At 42.4% G+C, this 23,302-nt stretch overlaps 1 pseudogene; it reads left to right on the top strand.

Annotated features, from left to right (window-relative positions):
• Positions 1–10,512: 10,512 nt before the first annotated feature.
• The window catches only part of LOC131409166 (serine/threonine-protein kinase MARK2-like), a 28,891-nt pseudogene continuing 16,101 nt past the window's right edge, over positions 10,513–23,302 (top strand).

The following is a 23,302-nucleotide window of genomic DNA, read 5'->3' as shown; positions in this document are numbered from 1 at the left end:
CTTCCAGTTGGCTAGGAGACCAGGCTACAGCTGGTTGCCTAATTTCAGCTACCAATATAGAGTGCTCATAGGCCTGAAATATCATTTGGGTCTCTCTCTCACTTAGGTTTTTAGCATTCAAGGCCATGGTCATGATTCAGAGATTTCAGATCACAGCTATGCCTTTCCCTGAGACCCAACTACCTGAAGAGATTGCCTTTCCCTTTCCACGGACAGGTTTGGATTCACACGTCACATACGAGGCAGAGTGGCTCTCTCCCGTATGTCCCCCTGGCTTCACGCTTAATTCCCCAGGTACTTTGTGGCCCCAGCGCTGAGCTGAGCAAGTAAGGGGGTCCTGGCAGTGTCTGTCTGATCCCAACCTAGGAAATGAAGCAGACAGAGGAGACCAGTCACCTTGAATCATTTTACATGAGAAGATAGAGCTGATTACACAGTTTCTTCACTGAACTGAGTTTTTGCTACCACAAAGATCTTTGCATGAGTCAGCTCAGGCTGCCATAACAGAATACCACACATTGAAGGGCTTAGGCAACAAAAATCAATTTTTGCACAGTTCTAGAGGGTCGAAGTCCAAGATCAAGGAGCCGGCAGGGTTGATTTCTGGTGAGGCCTCTCTTCCTGGCTTTCAAGCAAAACCCTGAGGCCACTCAAATCCGTTGTGGCTAGAAATCATGCCTCTGCTTATCTTTGTGTGGTGAAATGGGACCACTGATCGAAATTTTACAGAAGCAGAAAAAATGACTTAAAGAAAATTATGATACCTCTTTGACTGTTTGTGGCATCTGAAAATTTCCCAGGAAGGGAGCCTTATAAAATATGTACTGATAGACTCTTCACTCTTATTGATAGAGATAGGCACGAATTCTCATCAGCAGGCCCTACAGTCTTTCTTCACCAAGAATCCAAGACTGTCTGGAGGTAAAGTCAACAAGGCCCTGAGATGCTGTCAGCTCTGCCTTCTGACTGGTACCTGCTGGTCCCCAGGTCTTCGTTAAATAAATACATCCCCCTTGTCCCTCTCCCTCTCCCCTTCTCTCTCAACACCTGCTCCATAACGTCATAGTTCTTTTCTCTTACTCATTAGAAGCGAGCGCATTCTAAATTGTCTTCCCTTTTTCATTTTAATTGGATAATCACTTTTACTTTTAGATTAATCTAATTGTTTACAGGCACAGCCTGTATTGTGCTTAATTTAGGGATGGGTATTCACCAGAGGGCTGGAAGGGGCTCCTACCAGAGTCTGGCCGGCCTTTTGAGTGTAGCATTAGAGTCCAGGAAATAGAAGAAATTATGCCAGTGGAAATGCTCTTATCCTTACAACATGATCAAAAATTCAACAGGTCCTGAGATACTATCTGACTTTATTTCTCAAGATTCCCTTGTTATTATTTAAATGACAAAGAAGAGAATTAACTGAGAGTTAGTACGATCCTATCACATGCCAGACAATGTGCCCGGTGCTAGAAATACAACAGGAGAAGATCTAGTACCTAACAGAAAGGTCTAGAGGGAAGATGAACAAGAAAATCTTTCCTACTCAGTATCAGATGGAGCAATAGCATACACACACACACACACAATGGAATATTATTTAGCCGCAGAAGAAGGAAAACCATCTGCAACAACGTGGATGAACTTGAAGGACATTAGGCTAAGTGAAATAAGCCAGACAGAAAAAGACAAATACTGTATGACCTCACTTATATGTGGAATCCAAAAAAGTTGAGCTCACAGAAGCAGAGAGTTGAATGGTGGTTGCCAGGGCCTAGGGAAGGTGTGGGGGATGGGGGGTGAGAATTGGGAAATGTTGGTCAAAGGGTACAGATTTTCAGTTACCAGATGAATAAGTTCTGGGGATCTAATGTCCAGCATGGTCACTGTAGTTAATAACACTGTGCTATATACTTGAAAGTTGCTAAGAGAGTAGATATTAAGTGTTCTCACCACATTAAAAAAATGGTAACTATGTGAGGTGTTAATTAGCTTGATTGTGGTAATCATTTGATGATGTACACGTATATCAAATCATCATGTTGTAAACCTTTAATATATACAAGTTTTGTCAATTATACCTCTAAAACTGGAAAAAATAGAAATAAGGACAATAGTTGATATTTCATATGTTTTTTTTGAGAATTAAATGAATTAATTTATATAAATTTTATTGCTGCATAACAAACTACCAAAAATTTAGCACCTGCAAACCTAGTTATTATCTCACAGTTTTTGTAGGTTAGAGGTATGGCATGGCATGAGTTGGTTCTCTGCCTTGGGTATCACAAGGCTAAAATCAAAGCATACGTCAAACTAAGTTAGTGTCTAGAGGCTCCAGGGAAAAATCTACTTCCAAGCTCATTCTTGCCTGTAGAATTCAGTGCCTTGTAGTTGTAGTGCTGACTGTCAGCTGGGGACCACTCTCAGCATCTACAGGCCGCCATACTTCTTGATGCTCCATCTTTAAGCCAGCAACAGTACATCAAATACTTCTCATGCTTCAAACTTTTGACTTCCTTCAGTTACCAGCCAGGGAAAACTTTCTGCTTTTAAAGGGCTCATGTGATTTAGCTCGTTTACCCAGAAAATCTCCCAGTCTTAAAGTCAGCCATCCGTATAACATAACCTGAGCACAAGAGTAAAATCCACCAGATTTATGATCCATGAGATCATGCAGGATGTGCACACCAGGGAGTGGGAAGTCTTGGGGACCATCTTACAGCTCTGCTTACCATAGCAAGCTTGTCAGCACTTAGAAAAGTCACCATTCACAGAAGCACTTAACAACCATGTGATATTATTTTATAACTAAAGATTCAATTTATAGTATTCCTCAGTGTGTGGAATCATAAGAATTTAGAATCATCACTATATGTACAACTGAAACCCACCTATGTATTTTCATTATTTTGTTAAGAAAAATTCTGAATGAAGACGAACACACTCGATTTAGGTTCAGCAAAATGCAAGTAAGATATTGTCTAAAAGGCTACTTTATGTAACAGAATCCAGACCTGTTGGATATTTTCAACCATGTGCATCTTCTGCCTTCTTCTGGTGCCTTGGAGCATGGCACTAGAAGGTTTTACTTTGTTAAGAGAGAAAATTCAATAAGCATTGATTTTCTGTATGAACATCACAGAATCTTTGTTGGTCTTAATTTTTGAGTATTCAGTTCAGAATGTGCAGCATTATGAGCCACATTCATCTTAGTTAATATTTTTAACTAAGTATAAAGAAAATATTCATTATGCTCATGTCATTGTCTCAAATGTCCTGCAGCCATGGGCCCACCAAATGACAGAATCAATTTATAGCTATGGTGCCTATTTTAAGGCACTCAGGTTGAGTAAGCAAACCAGCATGGAATGGTCCCATCAGCACAATGGGCCCACCGGTCTTCAAGAGTGTACCAAATCTCCAAAGAAGGTGTGGAAGGTCAAATCTTTTCAGAGAGTTTCAGAAACTTCCTGCATTGAGATAAGGTTCATTCTCTCTCCTTATAGCTGTTTTTCATGGTGACGCTTTTCTCTGGTGACTGTCAGATCTCAGTGGATTTGGCAGCTATTTGCATAACTGTCTCAGGATCACCTCTTGTGACATGTCAACCCCAAACAGTCCTTTGTATTGTGGTCAGCGAGTTATTACCCTTTTCTCCTTTCCAACCTGAGATGCTTTAGGGCTGGCTCGGTAACTTCATTTCTCCCACAGCCCCGGCATAATCACCGATCAGGGAGCACCTGGTTGACAGTCCTAAAGGTGTTAACTCTGTGCCCTAACAGGAGATGGATAATAAAAGTGCTGTTGTAGAGATACTACAATCTCAGAGTGAGAAAGCAGGAAAAGAACCTTAGCATCTCCAGTTCTCATCAGAAATGAGAAAGCCAATTATCAAAAGTCAGGGTGCTACATCTCAGGTCATATAGCCAGTCATCCAGGATGCCTCTCCCCGTTAATTTCCTTAACTTCCCTCGATTTTAGTGGCCACTTTTTGATTCCTTTGTTTGTAGATGATGAGTTTGTACTTTGGTGTGTCTCTTTATAGTTTACTGTATTTGTATGATCCTGTTCATATTTTGGAGCATTTGCTCCTAAGGATTCAAAGAAATTCAAGGCAGATAATGCCTGCTTGTTTACAAACCAGTTTGGTAGACCAGGCCCACAGCTGAAAAATTAACTCCTTGTACCAGGAAGTCAGTAGGGGACTTGAAAGCTCAGAGAAAATAGGTGTAGGTGTGTGTGGGGTGAGGGGCACACGTGGGGAGGAGTCCAGGGCAGTCCCCTTCACAGGGCCTGAGTCTCTCCTAAGCAACGGCTCCATTGTAATGAGACTTCTTTCTTTGACTTCTTTTGAGGGACAAGGCACACCTTAAACAAATACCACTTTGTACAAGTCTTTCCTTCTTCAGTCAATGGATTGTCCCCCAACAGTGATATGTGTTAAATGAAAAAGCCAGTGAAAATTAATTAGTGTGTAAGCAGTGTGTACTGAAGTTCCAATTCTATGTTTTAAATATAAAGCAAGATTGGTGTGGTGGGCAGGATTTTGGCCCCCAGGACGTTTTGCCCCCTGAGGTGAAGCCTGCGAATATATTTTATTGCATGTCAAAAGGAATTTTAAGGCTGCTAATCAGCTAAGCTTAAACGTGGAGGTTATACTCCGCTTTCTGGTTGGGCCCAGTGTAATCAAATGGCCCTTAAAAGCGGAGGAGGGAGGCAGAGGAATCAGTGAGCGAGAGAGATGAAATGGAAGAAGAAAGACTAACCATTCCAAGTATGAGAGGGACTTGACCCACCATGACCCACCGTGCTGGCTTTGAAGACAAAGGGGCGACAAGCCAAGGAAGGCAGGCAGCTTCTAGATGCTGAGAACGACCCCTGGATGACAGCCAGCAAGGAAATGGGACCTCAATTGTACAACTGCCTGGAGCTGAATTCTGCCGGCAACTTAAATGATCAGGGAAGTGGACTGACCTCTAGAACCTCCAGAAGGGAGTGAGCCCTGCAGACATCTTGATGTTGGCTTTGTAAGACTTGAAGTGGAGAAACGAGCTAAGCCTACCAAACTCTGACCGATAAAACTGTGGCGTTGTTAAATGGGTATAGTTTTAAGCTGCCAAATTTGTGGTAATTTGTTACATAGCAATAGAAAACTAATATAAGTGGCTTTTAATGATTTCTCTTAAGAGGATTGGTGGATTGCTTTTGTATGGGCCTCCCAGTCGCTCAGTGCTTAGCCTTTCTTGATAAGAATCAGTACAACACAGCTGGTTGTATAAACAGACAGCATGGTGATTTGATCTCTGGAGATAGACTGAAGCAACTGGATACAGACCTGGTCTCTGAATTTCCTTCCACCTTCTGAGATCTGCTGATCAAACTACAATTTCTGCCTCAAGCAGATGAGTATAAACCCATTTCACAGGTCGATAACAAACTGCCCATTTGATTCCACCACACCCCTTCTGTGCTGTCAGCATGTGCCAGCCCCTTTATGCATCGATTCTAACACCTCGTGCTCAGTCTTGGCTAGGAATCTTTTTTCTCATAGCAGATCTCAGGAAGACGAGAGGAAACATTTGAGCTTGACTGTGTTACACTCCATCCTGTGAGATTGCGTCTTTGGGGAAAAGCCCAATTAGGCAGAGATTGAAAATACTAATTGTAATCTGAATCCAGAAAGTAGAAAGTAAGTTCTTAATGAGATGGATAGATTCAATGGGGCTGCTATGAACATTAATTATTATAGTAAAGAATGTACACAGTATACACTTTAGTTCAATCATTTGAGCAATCATATAAATTAGGTATTAATCTTATTTTTGTTTTTTAAATATTATTTATTCTCATATTAATAATTAATAGATTTTATCTTAGTACACTTTTAGATTCATAGGAAAACTGAGCAGATGGTACGGAGAGTTCCATATACCCACCCTACCCCCATTCCCAAACCCCTTCCCACAGGCACAAACAGGTTCCCTTATTATTAATTTATTAACTTCTTGCATTAGTTACAATTAATGAACTGGTACCAAAACATTGTTATTAACTAAATTCTGTTATTTACATTGAGGTTTATTCTTGCATTGTACAGTGCTATGGGTTTTGACAAATGCATGATGTCATGTATCTACCATCACAGTGTCATACAGAATAACTTCCCCACCCTAATGATCTCCTGAGCTTTATTTATTTATCCCTCCCCTTCCTCCAACTGAAACCCCTGACAACCACCGATCTTCTTACTTTCTCTATAGTTTTTCTTTTCCAGAATGCCACATAGTTGGAACCATACAGCATATAGGCTTTCAGACTGGCTTCTTTCACCTAGCAATTTGCATTTAAGTTTCCTCCATGTCTTTCCATGGCTTATTAGTTCATTTCTCGTTATCACTGAATACTATTCCATTGCATGGACGGGCCACACCTGCTGAAGGACATCTGGTATGCTTCCAGTTTCGGGCTATTCTGAATAAGGCTGCTATAAACAATCATGCTCAGGTTTGTGTGTAGACAACGTGGTTTTCGTGTGGACATTTATGAGACACGGGATAGCATTGTTGGGAGGGGATGGTTTTCTCTTTAGTTAGAGGAAATTTCACTGGTGCGGCACTTCTGGCTTCTCCCCATCACTTCCATCCCTCAGCCCCCCAAGACACAGAGGGACTTACCTGATTGGTACATATCTGGACATCACGGACTCATCTCCTCCTTTCTTCCTCTTTAGAAAAGGTGCCTCTGTATTAACAAGTCACCAGGATTAACTGACCTTCAGCCACGTTCTAAAACTGACCTCTGTTAGTAATAAAGGTCATATGAGGGCCTCCATATTGATATTTAATTTATTTTTCAACTTCTTCAAAACCTGGGCAGAGAAGAGGGATACTATTTACCATAGACTGCCTCAGAGACCCCAACGAAAATTTAAGCTCACCGAGGTGCAGTAATTCATACAGAGTCAAGCAATTAGCAAGCAGCAAAGTCAACACTTCAGCCTAAGTCTGTCGGACTCTCAAGTCTGTGTTCATTCTACCACACCATCCTTTGCCAAAGTACTTTCCACACTAGTTTTGTTGGGTATTTATCATTACTACTGAGCGGTGGGGTGGAGGAATTTTTGTATTCAAACAGACCTTGGAAAATTGGATTAAAGTTAATCTGGCTTATTTTCAACATGTTCACTTTCTAGGAAAGTAGATACAATGTACAATGTTTCCTAAATTTATATGGCCGTGGAGCTCCTTTAAAGAGAATTTCATGGGACTAGTGTTCCACGAAACACTCTTTAGCAATCACTTCATTTGACAAGGAATTCTGGGTTCCGAGGAACTTCAAGTGTCCCTGTGGTCCCCTTGACCTGTGAGAAGGGATGACAGTCAAAGGTCGGACAGAATGAGGTCTCTGCACCGGGTTTAGGGCAGGGACCCCGCTTGCCTGGGCATAAGTGGTATTTAACCTTTGTTGAGTACTCCACTATTCCAGGCACACATCTTTTCACATCTTTCTGAATTTCCACAACTCTCTGAAATTATATATTCTATTAGTATTCCCACTTTATAAATAAGGAAGCTGAAGGCATGACCAAGTTAAGAGATGTGTCCAAGATCACATTACTAGTAACTAGTAGAACTAGTAGAACTAGTACTGGAACTCAAGGCGTCTGATTCCAGAGACACACTTTTACCCTCCGTAAACTATATTTTTAGAGAGGGTATCCGGTTTTCTACCAAATATACAAATATATTCAAGGGAGAACCAGGAATCTCATGCTGGATGCAGCTTGAAATCACTGTAAAATGACACATTCAGGGAGTATTGATGTAAAAATCTAGTCATTGTTTTAATGGAATAAGCGGATATATTTTAGGAATTTTAAAAATTGGAGAAGAAATGCTGCTTTTGCTCTCAAGGAGCATCTAATCCACTTGTTAGAATTTTATCTGATCTAGTTTTGCTCTATTCTTAAAACTCTCAGTTTCTGAATTCTCTGATCAGTATTCCTTAGTCCCTTTCCTCTCAGAAGCACCATTTTGTTCATGTCACCGTTCCTGTGATACCTGAGCGACTTCATCCACAAAAACACTTTAGTGTGGTGTTTCACACAGGGTGCCCCACAGAGCATCCTCCCACAGGGTGGGGATAGGCAAAGTGCAGAGACAGGAGGCAGTGGCCACAAATGCTGGGTTAAACAGGATGCTCCGTTATCGCAGGACTTCACAGAGCCTTTACTATGCAACTCTGCTATTTCAGTCTCCTGTAAAGGAGCATAGAATAAAGCATTTTTCAACAATGTTTGCAACAGGACTTGTTTTCTTACTAAATGATCGCATATCCTGCCACAAACAATTGCTTTATAGCAAAATGACCATTTCTTCTAGTAGTATCATATATTTTCATCTCTTTGCAAAAGAGAAATGAATAGAAACTTTCCGTTGTAGTGGCTTTTAAAAATGTGTCATGAGAGACAATTTGATCTTGACTGCAGGTCCTGAGCTTAAACTCTGCCTCTCACGGAGCCACTTAGGACTCGGAGAGTTGTTCTGCCTCCAGGGATGGGATGAGATGGAAGCTGAGATGGAAGCTCCTGTTGTCAGTCGTGCTGAGCAGTGACACGAGAATCACGCTCCATCACAACCTCTTTCAAGAAGCCTTTGTAACTGAGAGGCCAGAAGTGAAGGAAAGTAAAGGCATCATCTCACAGCCCTGCTGATGTATTCAAGTCTTCTCTGTACGGTTTACATCCTAAGTGAATTGCAAATTTAATTGTAGAAGCTGTTGGGCACTTCACACAGTATTCTACTGTTTGTCAATATCTTTGCTTGTTTTCTGTAACTAGCATCTAAGAGCCGGTTTAATAAAACCCAGCATCAATTCTCTTTCAAGTTGATTCATTTAGGTCATATCTGAACTAGGGAAAAGTTTTTGAACCTTGTAAAAAGCATTCTCCTCTTTTAAATAAAAATCATCCGTAGAATGTCAGTGGGATTATTAAATAGGAAGCCCAAACTGAAGAGAAAAGAGGCAGACAGGGAATGCAGTAGGACTCAGTCTTCACTCTCTGTGTTTAATTCCTTGCAGGGTTCAATAGTCTTACATACTTGCAGGCAAGTTTATTATCAACAGACAGTAGACCATTAGCATTCTCAGCATTAATTACTCGTGGGTGATGCCAAAGGTCCATGATGCTCTGTATTCTGTGATTTTGCTGAAGCATTAGCTTGAGTTGGGTGTAGACAGAGGCTGGTGTGTAGAGACGAGTCACTTAGGTAGTGAGCGGGTCTGCCTGGCATCTCCTTCCTACCACTGGCTAGCGTGCGGATATGGGAGGCTGAATAATGCCCCTTTTCCCAAATATATCCACAATCTACTTCCTGGAGCCTGTGAAAGTCTATACGGCAAAAGAGCCTTTGCAGGTGTGATTAAGTGAAGGGTGTTGAGATGAGGAGATGATGCTGAATTACCTGGGAGACCGATGTAGTCGCTGGGTCTGCAGAGGAGGGACGCAGGCAGAATCAGAGTCCGAGGAGACAGTGATGTGACGATGGAAGCAGAGACCAGAGTGGTGCACTTGGGAGTCACAGAACACAGGCGACAACCAGAAGCTGCAGGAGGCAAGGGAACAAGTTCTTCCCTCAGAGACTCCAGAAGGAACCAGCTCTGTCTATACCTTGATTTAACCCAGTGAAACTGGTTTCAGATTTCTGACTTCCAGAACTGTGAGAGAATAAGTTTGTATTATTTTAAACCACTAAGTTTGTGGTAATTTGTTACAGCAGCCACAGGAACCTCAGATGAGCAGTAAGGCAACAAAGCAGTTAAGTGGACATCCTCCGGGGTCGACCTGCGAGGGCTGAGGGCTGACTCTAGCACATACCAGCCGTCAAACCCGGCAGGTTTGGCAACGACCCTCACTCTCATTTGCCCCATTGGCTATAATAGTTAAGAAAATGACAACATGTACCCTAATCATAGGAGTTTTCTAAGGATTAATAGGCTGTAAATGTAGTGTTATAGCCCAGGGCTTAGCCCAGAGCACGTACTCAAATATTACTTGCTGTTGCTATTGTTAAGAGATTATACACAACATGATTTTGTCATTAAATGGTTATTGAGAGAGAAATTTACTCAATACTAAAAGTGGTACTTGCTTGTGATGAGAGGATTTGCAGAGGGACGACAAGTTATTCTCAAGGACTGGATTCAGTGAAGCCCAGAGATCAGTTCTGAGTTCCTGTTTCTCAGTGCAGTGTCAGTCTAGCCTTTCAGTTTTCAAAGGAAGAGCCAATCTTGTCCATAATTAATTTATTTACACCTTTTAAAATATGTGGTAGGTACCTTCGATGTTCTTCTTGACTTGAAGTATAGGATATTCCTGGCCTAAACGACACTTTCTAGTGAGAGAAGACAATCGATAAGTAAACAAATGGACAGACCAGATACTTCAGAGAGTGGTGAGTGTGGAGATGGAAACAACCTAGCTTAACGTGCTGGAAGGCGCCGCAGGCTCTAGAGATGGTCGGGGCGGGTCAGGCTTGGATGAGCCGAGGGCGGAACGGCGAGAAGGGGCAGCAGTGGGCAGAGGAGGGGACGGGGCATTGCAGGCGGTGGGAGGTGCCAGGCCAGACTCCAGGGCAGGGATGAGGGGCCGTGCACAGGGGAGGGAGCAGCCCAGTGCCGCTGGGACCGAGGGAGGGGGTGTGCACGCTGGGGGAGGTGCAAGATCGTGTTATGGATTTTGGATTTTATTCTAGGGACACCGATAATCTTTTGGAGGGTTTTAAGTAAGAGAGTGGCACGACGGGTGTTATACTGTAAACTGTTGCTCTGGTTGACCTGTGGAGCATGCCTCACGCCCAGTCAGGGCGCAAGCAGAGAAGCGGAGAGTCTGGCACGTGGCTTGTGGAGTCATCCCTAAGACACTGGTGGCTAAGAGGGCAATGGAGCAGGGAAGAGGGAAATAAACGGAAACCCCTGCAGGGTGTTCTGGAGGTGGGGTCAAGGCACTTCCGATGGATCGTGTGCAGAGGGGAGGAAAAGAGGGAAATAAAGTGCGGCTCCTAGACAGACTACGCAGTGAGGGGCGTATTGCTTTTATTTTCTGAGATGGCAGAAGTTGGGGAAGTATGTTTGGGGAGGGGAAACTGAGCTCTGTGTTTCAGTGTGAGGGACTTAGACATCCATGGAAATATCGCGCAGGTCGTTGTAGGAATGCATCTGGAGCCCATAGACACTTAATCCGTGAATAATGAGAATTTGGACACTGTGACAACGTATTTCATTGGGAAGCAGATTCAATAAGTTCTTACTGTCATTGCACATTTTGCTGAGGTAGCAATATGCTGACTGAGTCAGAAGTTGTTTGTTTTAGTTGTTTAGTTATTATGCACTTTAAACACTGTTCTTTTTTGATTGTATTTCTGTGGCGGCGGTGGTGGCATTAGTCTTCTCCAAAATGATTCCTACTCTTGTAAAAAATCCTCTTGAAAACCAGAAAAACCAGGCACAGAGAGCGATTATTTGGTTCCTGCTGCCACCTAGTGGCGCTGGTCAAAATTAGCGAGAAGCTGAACCGGTGGAGACCGCGGACACTGCGCGCGGCCCGCGCGGCCCCGCCTCCGCGCGCGGACAGGAACGCGGGGCCCGCGGGGGCGCCCGGTCCCGAGCCCCGAGCCGCGGCGGCTCGGCCGCTGACGCCCCAGCTGGGGGGGGCTGCCCCACAGGGGCTCTCCCCGAGTGTCCCCACGGAGCCTCCTTCCCGGCTTTCCTGGGACTGTTGTCCTGTCTCTGGCTCCGGAAGGTCTTACTTCTGACCCCCGACTCCCTGCGCACAGCCTCTGCTGCTGGCGGCTGGAGATGCCTAGGGTGTAGCGCCAAGTGGGCTTCCGTCAGTGTGACTTCTTTCACCTACAGGACCCGTTTCTTAAGAGCTAGTGAATCAAACTGCCTTTTTATTTTTGCTTTAATGATTTCTACATTAATTCCAAGCTAGCTTTACCCAAATGAATTTACATTCGTTATTTCAAAATTTACTCGTTTTTAGCAGTCGTTTAGAAGTATATAAGCCATTTTTCAAGGATCCTTTAAAGAATCTCCGTGTGTGACTGCGGAGGCCTCAGAGGCGGTCCAGAATAGAGAACTCGGGGTTTGCAGACAACAGACCTGGATCTGAATTACGGCCACTGCGCATGGGCAGGTGGGTGACTTGAACAGCTTGAACACTATGTGAGTTTCCTCATCTCTATAAAAAACCAACCTCGCATGGCTACAGTAAGAATTTTTTTTTTTTTTTTTTTTTTTGTGAGGAGATCAGCCCTGAGCTAACATCCGCCAATCCTCCTCCTTTTTTGCTGAGGAAGACGGCCCTGGGCTAACATCGGTGCCTATCTTCCTCCACTTTATATGGGACGCCGCCACAGCATGGCTTACCAAGCAGTGGGTCGGTGCGCGCCCGGGATCCGAACCAGCGAACCCCGGGCCGCCGCAGCGGAGCGCGCGCACTTAACCGCTTGCGCCACCGGGCCGGCCCCAACAGTAAGAATTTTTAAGTGATTTTTAAAAATTATTTAAGGGTCCGTTTTAAAATATGTTTTATTATTATTTAGGTATAGCAAGTCCAAGAGATCAGGAGATAACCAAGAAACAGAAACAACCTGAGTGTCCATTGATGGATGAATGGATAAAGAAATTGTGGTACATAAATACACAATGGAATATTATCCAACCATAAAAAAAGAACAAAATCTTGCCATTTGCAACAACGTAGATGGACATCGAGGGCATCATACTAAGTGAAATAAGTCAGACAAAGACAAACACAGTATGATCTCTCTTATATGTAAAATCTAAAAAAAATCCCAAGCTCATAGATAGAGACCAGATTGGTGGGGTGGGGGGTGGGAAGCAGGAAAAATGGATAAAGGGAGTGAAAAGGTAAAAACATAAAATAAAATGATGTTTTAAAAAATATAGATAGATAGATATTATTATTTAGGTATTGCAAGTCCAAAGGATCCAGAGACAGCTACCATTGAAAAGACAGTCTTTTATACTCACAGATCCCAAGAAGAGGGGGCACCCCACGCCACAGGGCCCACGTGAGGAAGCACAGGGGTCGTCAGGAGGCAGAGGGAGTGAGTGGAAAATGTGGGCAAGAGGCTTTATTGTGGTGTCTGTGGGAAGGAATGGACGAGGCAGGGTAAGCAGGCTGAGGATTGGCCAGTTCTATGATTTCCGCCCATTCTGGGTGGTAAGGGCTGTCCCTAGGTGTCTGGTACCTGGTCCTGGGTGATTAGAGCAGGGGCAGTGTCCTGGAGAATAAGGGCTCCATGAGGTGGGTGGTTGGGGGTTTGAGCTCTGGACCGGTCAGTTTTGCACATGAGGCATGCTCACAGGCAATTCATTCACTGTCTCCAGGACTTCACTAGCCCTGGGAGGGGCAGTTTCTCGAGTCTGCAAGGTCCCAGCATCAAAGCATCAGGAACTCGCTGTTAATACAAGGGTTATCTCATGGGCGCCCAGGATAAATGGTGGCCACAGTCGTGACAATACTGATCACGCAAAGAGAGACTGGAGTGATGCCTGCTCTCAAAGATGTCACAGTCTCTTCTGGGCGCACAAACATGAACACAAATTCAATATAATGGCATGAGTCCTAGACTGGTAGTGCACACAAAGAATTCTGGGGGACAGCTGGGAGAGAGGGATTTAGCCTTGGTGAGGGAGGTCAAGGGAAGGACACATGAAGAAGACCCAGGAATTGGTCCCTAGAGGGCGAGTAGAAGTTAACCCAGCGAACAAAAGAGGAGCTGAGGGTGAAGAAGGACATTACGGAAGAAGGGAATCACGTGCGATGGCAAGGAGGTGTGACAGTGTGGGTCAGGGGTGTGGCCTGGAAATTACTGTGGCTCAAAGAGAATTTTACAATTAAAGTAAAGATATCACTGGTAATAATGAGGAAGATATAGAGGAAAATAGATCACGTTTACCAAATATTTACTCTGAGCCAGACCCTGGGTTCAATCTTTGACCATCTCCTTTAAGCCTTACAAAAACTTAATGAGGCAAGTACTTTTGGGATCCCATTGCACAGAACAGAAGACTGGGCTTTAGTGAGTTTAAGTCATTTTCCCAAAGTCAGACAACTAGTGACCACTGGAGTGAGGACTATTGGAACCTAAGTAAATCTGATTTCACAATGTAAAACTGTGTTAAAATGTGACCCATGAGCCACTAGCCTGGCTGCTTATTAAAAATGTAAATTCCCAGGGGCCAGCCCTGTGGAGTAGTGGTTAAGTTCTCGTGCTCCGCTCTGGAGGCCCAGGCTTCAGATCCTGGGCGCGGACCTACGGACCGCTTATCAAGCCATGCTGTGATGGCGTCCCATATAAAGCAGAGGAAGATGGGCACGGATGTGAGCCCAGGGCCAGTCTTCCTCAGCAAAAAGAGGAGGATTGGCACCAGATGTTAGCTCAGGGTTAAGCTTCCTCAAGAAAAAAAAAACAAGTAAATTCCTAGTCTTATCCTAAATGTATTAAATAAGGGAGCTCAGGAATCTGTATTTTCGACAATTCTTAAGCCCATTAATGAGATCCACCAAGCTAGAGTCTGTGAGAGAGTATCAGGCGGAGTAAGCATGAGTCACTGAAAAGAAAGGATTGGACAAATTATGAAGGCCTTGTATGTTTTTTAAAGAATTAGGACATTTTCTTGCAAACAAAAATAGTCATTGGAAGTTTTAAAGAAGTAGGTTTAAGTTGTTTTCAAATCTTTGTTTTTCATTGTTATTATAAGGTATATTACCCACGCTGTTGTATAAAATATTATTTCATGCTGTTATACAAAATATAAAGATATAGAAATTTATGAGTAGAATTCCACCATGTGTAAGACCTATTAAAAATTAATGTATATTCTCCCATTTTTTAATCTATGTAGGAATCTATATTACTTTTAAAAACAATAATGGAATCATGCAAAATGTCCTGTATTTTGGAAAGATTTTCATGGTAGATTCTAGAACAGAGGTCTGCAAACTTTTTCTTAGAGCCAGATGGTGAATATTTGAGACTTTGTGGACCATATTATCTTTGTCACAATGAATCAATTCTACCATTAAAATGCAAAAGCAGCCTTAGACAATACACAAATGCATGGACCTGGCTGTGCTCCAATAAAACTTATTTTTTTCAAAAATGGATGGTGTGCCAAATTTGGCCTTTGTGGCATAGTTTAACAACGCTTGCTCTGGAGCATTGCTTAGAAGAAACATGAATTAGAGGCAGAAAGGAAACTTTGGGTGAAATTATGCTAACCTTGGTGACAAAGGAAGAGGATTTGAACTGAGATCTGGTGCAGGGATGTGGGTAAGGGGATGTATTCTTAAAGTATTTCTGAGAAGAAAAAAATATGAAGAGAGATTGGAGTTAGAGGGCAGATGTAGGAAAGGGTCAAGCATGATTCCAGATTTTCTAACTTGAGTTAGTAGATGAATCGACATATTGTGAAACAAGATGTGGAATGCAGGGAGAAGGGTACATTTTATTAGAATTCATACCATTGCACAAGATGATATATATATACACAGTAGTATGATAATAAATAATCTTAACAGAGAGCTCTGGAATTCCTCCTTAGGAAGACATTGATTTTGGTTAGGAAAAGATTTTGAAGCATCATTGGGAATAAGACCAAGACCTCAGATGATGAAACATAAGGAAACCGAGAAGTAAACCACGCTGTCTAGTGAGGGCGTCTAGTACAGAAACTTGGAAGTAGGGAGAACAAAAGAAGAAAGAGAAAAAAGAAGAGAGAGAGAGTGATAAAGTGAAAGAATTTTAGGAAAAGGGACATCTAATATTTTACTGTAAATTGCTTTTGTTGACAGGAACTTAGTTCTCTATTTTTCCAAACCTTCAGTGCAGTCTGTCATATCCATGCATGTGCTTTGTTTCAATGTTTGTAGATGTGTGTATATGTGTATGGGGCTGCGTAATTCAAGGAAATAACCTGAGTTCCATATAGGGTTAAAAATTAGTAGAATAAAGGGGCCGGCCAGGTGGTGTAATGATTAAGTTCGCGTGCTCCGCTTTGGTGGCCCTGGGTTCACAGGTTCGGATCCCAGGTGTGGATCTGCACACTGCTTATCAAGCCATGCTGTGGCAGGCATCCCACATATAAAGTAGGAGGAGATAGGCACGGATGTCAGCCCAGGGCCAATCTTCCTCAGCAAAAAGAGGAGGATTGGCAACAGGTGTTAGCTCAGGGCTAATCCTCCTCACCAAAAAAAAAAAAAAAAAAAATTAATAGAATAAGGATAATCTATGCAGATAATTGTGTAAATTATTTATTGATGCTTAAAATAACACTGATTTTAAAGTTTCTCAAAGTTCTTGAGTTGAGGTATATTTTAAATATCATAAAGTTTATCTATTTCAAGTATTTTTAATGATTTTTAATAAGTCTATGTTATAGTGCAACCATCACCATAAATCAGATTAGAACATTTCCACCAACTGCCAGGGCTTCTTGACGGTGTGGTGGTCTCAGCACCATGTTCTGAGAGAGCAGTGGTGGAAGCTGCAAGACCTGTTGAGGCTTAGGCTCAGAAATCACACGATGTCACTTCTGTCACATTCTGTTGGTCATAGAGTCTCAAGGCCAGCCCAGATTCAAAGGACGTTAAAATCTATGTTTTAAAGGAAGTTACTACGAAGAACTTTGGGCTGTTTTTTTTACTTACTACAAAGATGAATATATCATGTTCACTCATTGACTAATAGCAGAACCTCAAAACCAAATACAACGGGAAAATCAGGCACCCAACTTTTCTAGAATCCCTGAAGAGATGGAAGAAGTATGTGGAGCCACCCGCCATACATGGAATTATGTTTAATCCATTTTAACGGACGCCTAATGGACAGCTTTTTACAAGGTTATAATCGTTTTTAGCTTCCTGACAAAATTATGAAGTAGTAGTTATTAATTCCATTTTACATAAGAAGAAACAGATTCAAATAGGTGTGACATCTTTTACAAAGTCACACAGCAATCACGTGGCCGAGCCAGGATGGAAAGTTCAATTTACATGAATCCATTGCCCCTGCTTTTACCACCGCCTCAAGGTGCAGCACGAGGCCATCAAAGGTGGGGCTGCAGGAAAGGTATTTGAGAAAGCGCATACATGCCTGGAGTGTAGGAGGAGGAAACACAGGACTGGAAGCCAGGGAGTGCTGTGATAGGCACGTCTGTCCATTGGAACACTGTCAACAAAGAGCAGTCTCTGCACCGCAGGAGGGTGTAAGATTTCCCAGGAAGAAGTGTGGAGAGGAGGGGTGGGGAAAAGGGAAGATGAGAAAGTTGAAGGAATAGGAAAGGAGAGTAAAGAAGAAAGAAAGGGAGAGAGAACAGAGGAAGCAGAGGGACGAGGGTGGACAAAGGCAGACCCTGGGAAGTGGTGGAGGATGCAGGAGAAGTTAACATTTCGCGGGCCCGCAGAGGCAGAGGAGAGTCCTCAGTTGGGGAGTTGTTAGAGAGGAGAGGAAAACTTCAAGAAAATATTGCTGTGGAAGACCACAGCTGGGTGCGGGAGAAAATGCCCTCACCACTTACTGCAGAGAGGCAAAGCAGGGGATGAGATGAAGCTGTTCTATTTCAGAAGCTTCTTAGAAGAGCGTTTATAGGTCTCTTTATTGCATTTCAACTCTTGAGTCTCTGGATTTTAGGAAATAACGTGGACTTGCTCTCTATATTCTCAGAAGAGTTTATAGATGAAGGCTCAAGGATGTACATTAAACATTTCAGGACTTAAGTTGAGAGGAATCAAAGAGGAAAGAAAAAGTCTGCTATTAGTGCAGATAAGGCGTTTTAAAGGCATTTTCTTCACTAGAGCCAAGAAGAAAGTAACACTTACCTTTTCGCTTTAAAGAGCACTTGCCACATTAACCCTAAATTTTTGATTTGTATGAGAAAGGAAATATTAGTAATTAGGTAGTAATTATGCCCTAGCTGAGGGTCACTACTAGAAATTATCCATGGGAAAAGAATAATTACCTAGCATTTTGTAATTTGTACCACGCTTTCTAATATTAAACTCTTCATCTTTTTTTCTGGTTCCCTAGACACCTGTCTTCTCCTTGGGAGCAAGAGTTGTGTCCTTGTTGTGGCTCCAGCTTGCATGCAGCCTGCGGCAGGCCTTTAGGAACCACACACTGAATAAATGAACAGGAGCACGTAAGAGTCACGTGAACAGTTTCCTCAGCTAGGGAGTGGTGCCGCACAACGTGCAGGTCTTGTGAGCAAGACCGACACAGATTTGCGTAAGGTTAACCCATCTTAATCCAGGGGCCACTAATGTCCCAGTCTTGGTGCTATCAGATTCAAAGAAGCAGTTTAGAGGAAAGAGGCAGTTCAGGGTTATTCTATCTTTACTGTCATCACTGATAATCTGTTAAAGGGCATCCAGTTCCTAGTCCACAGAAACGTGTCCTAACATTCTCCTCTCCCTGATTGTTTGTCACTCTATTCCTGAACGTACAGCTGTCCAAGACCTCTTTCTCTATCTTCACTCCACATGCATCACTCCTCTTGGAAACTCTCTCTGACACCTGGATAGGTATTCCTCCTTCCTCCTTTCTGCAGTCCACAGAGCACCACTTCTACATCCACGAAAGTGGCCTGCGGAAGGTAGCAGTGTTATGCTTCTGTCCTCTGCAGCCCATCTACTTTAGTTCTTTCCTTCTGATAACTTTTTCTACAATAAATCCTTATGGGTAATTTCTAGTGAATAAAATTTTTCCCTTTAGGTAGATAAGTTTCATAAAAAAAAAAAACTAACTAATTTTATGATGAGATTAAGAAACAGATCCATTTCTCCACTCTCATATTCTGCCATATTCACTCAAGTCAACAAATGCATTTGGCACTATGTGGCAGGCGTATTTCTAAGTGTTAGGGACATCCCAGAGAATAAAATGGAGAAAAATCCACACCCTTGTAGAGCTTTGATCTTGTGGGAGTGGGTAGAGAAATAATAAACCAGTTGCATTATCTGGTACACTTAGAAGATGGTAAGTGCAAGTCAGCTGCCTGCTTATTCTCTGCCCATATCAGTTTTACTGTGCATTAAGGGGAACTGCATTTCTTAATCTCTCTTGCCTTCTGGCTTTTGTGTAGGTTTGCCCAGTGTGAAATAATGGAGGTTGGGAGATGGATAGAAGCGCTGGTGTTTCTCCTTCCACATATCTCTGCGCCCTGGGGCATCTAGCCAAACAGTTCCTTCTACACTCCCAGCTATAGCTGGGTAGCCTCCATTGTGGTTTTAGCTCACACCGGACAGCCCCAGATTCTGAGCTCTGTTAACACTTTGTTAGTCTTTCTGATCCCATGAGATTCTAGTCCTATGGGATGGCTGATATCTGGATTGCCTCTCCATCCTCTTTTTGGCGTCTCAGCTCTTCCATCAACTTTGTCATCAATTCTCTGAATTAAATGTATTCTATTTAAAGATCTGGAGTGATTCCCTTTTCTCATCTGAATTACACAAATGCTTTGGGTTTGGGAATGCTGGATATTGGGTGTGCAGTTTTAAATAGAGATGGTAAGGGTGGGGTTCATTGGGAAATTAACACTATAACAGAGTCTTGGAGGTGAGGTATGAGACGTGGCTATCTGGAGAGAGAGTCGCATGCAGAGGAAAAGACTGCAAAATTCTTAAGCAGTCGCATGTTTGGCATATACCTATATATTGAGGAGGTCAGGTGTCTGTATGGAGTGAGAAGACAATAGTAGAAGATGAGATCAGGAGAGCTAATAGGGAGTTAGGTCTTATAGTGTCTCTATAGGTTATTGTTAGGGGCTTTGGCTTTTATTTTGACTGCTGTGGAGAAGATCACAATGTTCTGAGCAGAGAAGAGGCATGACCTGGTTAATTTTAATATGATTATCCCAGCTGTTGTGCTGAGACTAGACTGTAGAGGGGCGAAGGGGAAAGTAGATAAGTCAGTTGAAAATCAATTGCAATAATCCATAAAATTTCCATAAATGATAGTGGCTTAGACAGGAGAAAATGTGAAGTGATGTGATTCTGGATATAAAATTTAGGTGGAGGACTTTCTCTGGGACTGAATATGGGGTGTGAGAGAAATTAAGAAAGCAATGATTCTGGTCTGAGTAAATGAAAGAATAGAGTCATGTGCCGTTAGTGACATGAGGAAAGTGTGGGTAGAGTAGATGTGGGAGTGGGGTGGAAACTTAAGAGTTCTGTTTGGACACAATGATTGCGGAATGCTCATCAGACATCCAAGTGGAGATGTCAGGTAGGAAACTGGACATATGAGCTAAATTTCAGGAGCAACATCTGACTGGGGGCGGTGAGCATTTCAGAGGAGATAGCCTGGCGGGGAGTCGTTAGGGCATAAATCTTACTTAAAGCTGTGACACTAGAGATGATTTTATCCCAGAAATGAACTAGATAGAAGAGAAGCTCTAAGAACTGAGTCCTGGGTCACATCAAAGGTGAAATGTCTGAGAAAGAAGAAGAACCTGCAAAACAGATTGAGGAGAAATAGAAGAGAAGGAAGGGAAAGAACCATGGGTGTATGGTATCCCAGAAACTAAACAGACAGATTTTACAGAAGGGAGTGATAAGCTGTATAAAATGCTAATGATGGGTCAAGTAAAATGAGGACTCAGGACATATCATTGGACTTAGCATGTGGAGACTATTGGTGACCTTAGTTAAGAACAGTTTCAGTGGAGTGGTGGGAAGAGTTTGAATGGCGTGGGTTTGAAAGAATGGGAGGAAAGAGCCTGATGGGCAAAAACAATATTTTTTAGACATTTTGCTCTAAAGGGAAATAGAGAAATGAGATGGTAATTGAAGGAGAAATGAGTCCAGAGATACACTCATTTATTTTTAAGATAGAAGACATAACAGTACATTTGAATGGTGGTGTAATAATCCAGTGGAGTGGGAAATAATGATGACATGGAAGAGAGAGGGGAACATTTTTGAGAGAAGTGCTTGAATAGATGAAGGGTGGTACATAGTTCAGATATGAAGGGGTTGGCTTTAAATAGGAGCGTGAGTAATCCCTATGTAGTAATAGAAGAGAAGGCCAAGTGTATGGACACAGATGCTAGGATGGGAGTAGTTGTGGTAGGGAAGCTTGTGGAAGTTCTCCTCTGGTTGCTTCCACTTTCCTAATGAAGTAGAATGCCCGGTGAGAATGGGGTTTGGAGAGAGAAAGGAATGTGTGAAATAACCCCCTAGGCAAGTAATAAAATTAATGGACTAGGGAGCTATAGTTTGATTGCTGAACAATAAAGGGTGTGCTCAACATTTGTTGTCATATTTTAACGTGAGTAGTTAAAATTTGTTAAAATTGTAAAAAAATTGTATTAAAATGTAAAATTGTATGTAAAAAGCCACATTTAGCTATACTGATGCAGCTCTGAGTAAGTGAGGAGTTTAAGCAACTGCGATTTTAAGAGAAACTAGAATAACCCTAAAGAGAGGGACAAGGAGGTTGAAATATATGCACAATAGTGATCGTATTAATTGGCTGTGGAATTGAATCCGGTGTAAAAAGAGAACACGGATACTATGAGAGTGAGAAAAACGCAGCAGTGTAAGTGAATCTTAAAAATGAGACTTTGTGCGTATTTTGCCTCCCTTGAGATCACCAAAATCTTTAAAATATCTCCCTTGTGGTCTTTTAGAGAATCTTTTTCTCTCTGAATTCCTGGAGACACTAAGAGGAAACTGTCACCTTCAAGAGAACAGACTGTGATGGAATAAGAGTATCTCTTGCAGTTTCTGGAAGCCACACTGCATAGGTCGAGCCTTCCTAAGAGAATGCTCAATTGTGAGAGTTTCGAAACCAGGAAGAGCCTGAGACAGCACTTTATCCAAGGACTTTCAAATATGTATTAGTGACAGAGTCTTTTCCCAATCAAATTCATGCCATGAAATAGATAAAAATCCTACCTCTTATCCGCCAAGGTCACCTGTGTGGTACCTCCACAGAATACATGTTGAAAACTGAAGATAACCACTTCATCCTACTAACAGAAAGATTAAAGGATATAATTGCACATATTGAATGGCCAAGTAATTACTAGAATCTAGACCTCTGGCTTCCTACTCCCATGTCCTTATCTTTTCAGGCTGTCCTCCAGTGCCTTTCTTCCTTGGGTTCACCTCTTCCTTCCTTCTTTGTCCCCTTGTTGTGCTTTATGTTTTCTTTGCAGGACGTTTAGTCCTGTCCAAAACCTCCATAAGACATTTTGTCCACACCAAAAGGTCCTTGATACTTGGTCCTGTCCAAAACGTCCGTAAGATATTTGGTCCATAAGTCATTTGGTTCACACCAGAGGTCCTTGACATTTGGTCCTGTCCGAAATGTCCATGAGCATATCTGGTCCATGCCAAATGGTTTTGGACAGGACCAAGTATCAAGGACCTTTTGGCATGGACCAAATGCCTTATGGATGTGTTGGACAGGACCAAATGGTCCTGCAAATATTAAGGACCTTTTAGTGTGGACCTAATGTCTTATGGACTAAATGTCTTATGGATGCTTTGGACAGGACCAAATGTCTGCTATTCTTTTTTTTTTTTTTTTTGCTCTGTGCAACTGAGACTGCCAAACAGGAAAGGACAGGCCCACTAATGTCATATTCCACAGTAGTCATTGGTGAGAAAGAAGAATAGAGAATGGGAGTTTCTGGGATGTCCAATGGCTCAAAATGAAAGCTAACCAACAATCTTCTCGACACATATAGCCCCCAAGATGGGACTTAGAAAAAAGGAATTATAATCCCTCTCTGCACTAACACTGTTCACCACCCTTTCACTCTTGAGTGTTGAGTGCTCTTGAAGAGAACTGCCTTCATTTGTTCACTCAAGACGGCAGACTATATTTAGCAGTCTGATTCCTGCTGTTTCTCTTTGTTGCCGTGAGTTCTCTGAAGTCAGGGTCTCAGCATTTAGCACCTCTTCCTGCCTGGCACAGTAAAATCAGTAAATGTTGCTGATTGCTGACTGACTAACAGTCAGGTTGATCAGTAACAGTTAAAAAACAGGAAATAAGTATCTGTAGGCAGACATTTCAAACACAAGTAATTTAGTCTCCATTTCACGAGTTTCTCACAGGTGGACATCCAAAGAGAAAGGGATTTGCAATACACAGACCAGAACAATCTCAGTTTATTGTTTTGTGAATGAGTTTTTAAAGCTATACATATATATACACACACACACACACACATTTAAAGTATATATATTTATATATATGTATCTCAC

This window comes from Diceros bicornis, chromosome 7, assembly GCF_020826845.1.
Source record: "Diceros bicornis minor isolate mBicDic1 chromosome 7, mDicBic1.mat.cur, whole genome shotgun sequence".
NCBI lineage: Eukaryota > Metazoa > Chordata > Mammalia > Perissodactyla > Rhinocerotidae > Diceros > Diceros bicornis.
Note: the sequence above shows the minus strand (reverse complement) of the source record. Positions and strands in the feature narration are given on the sequence as shown.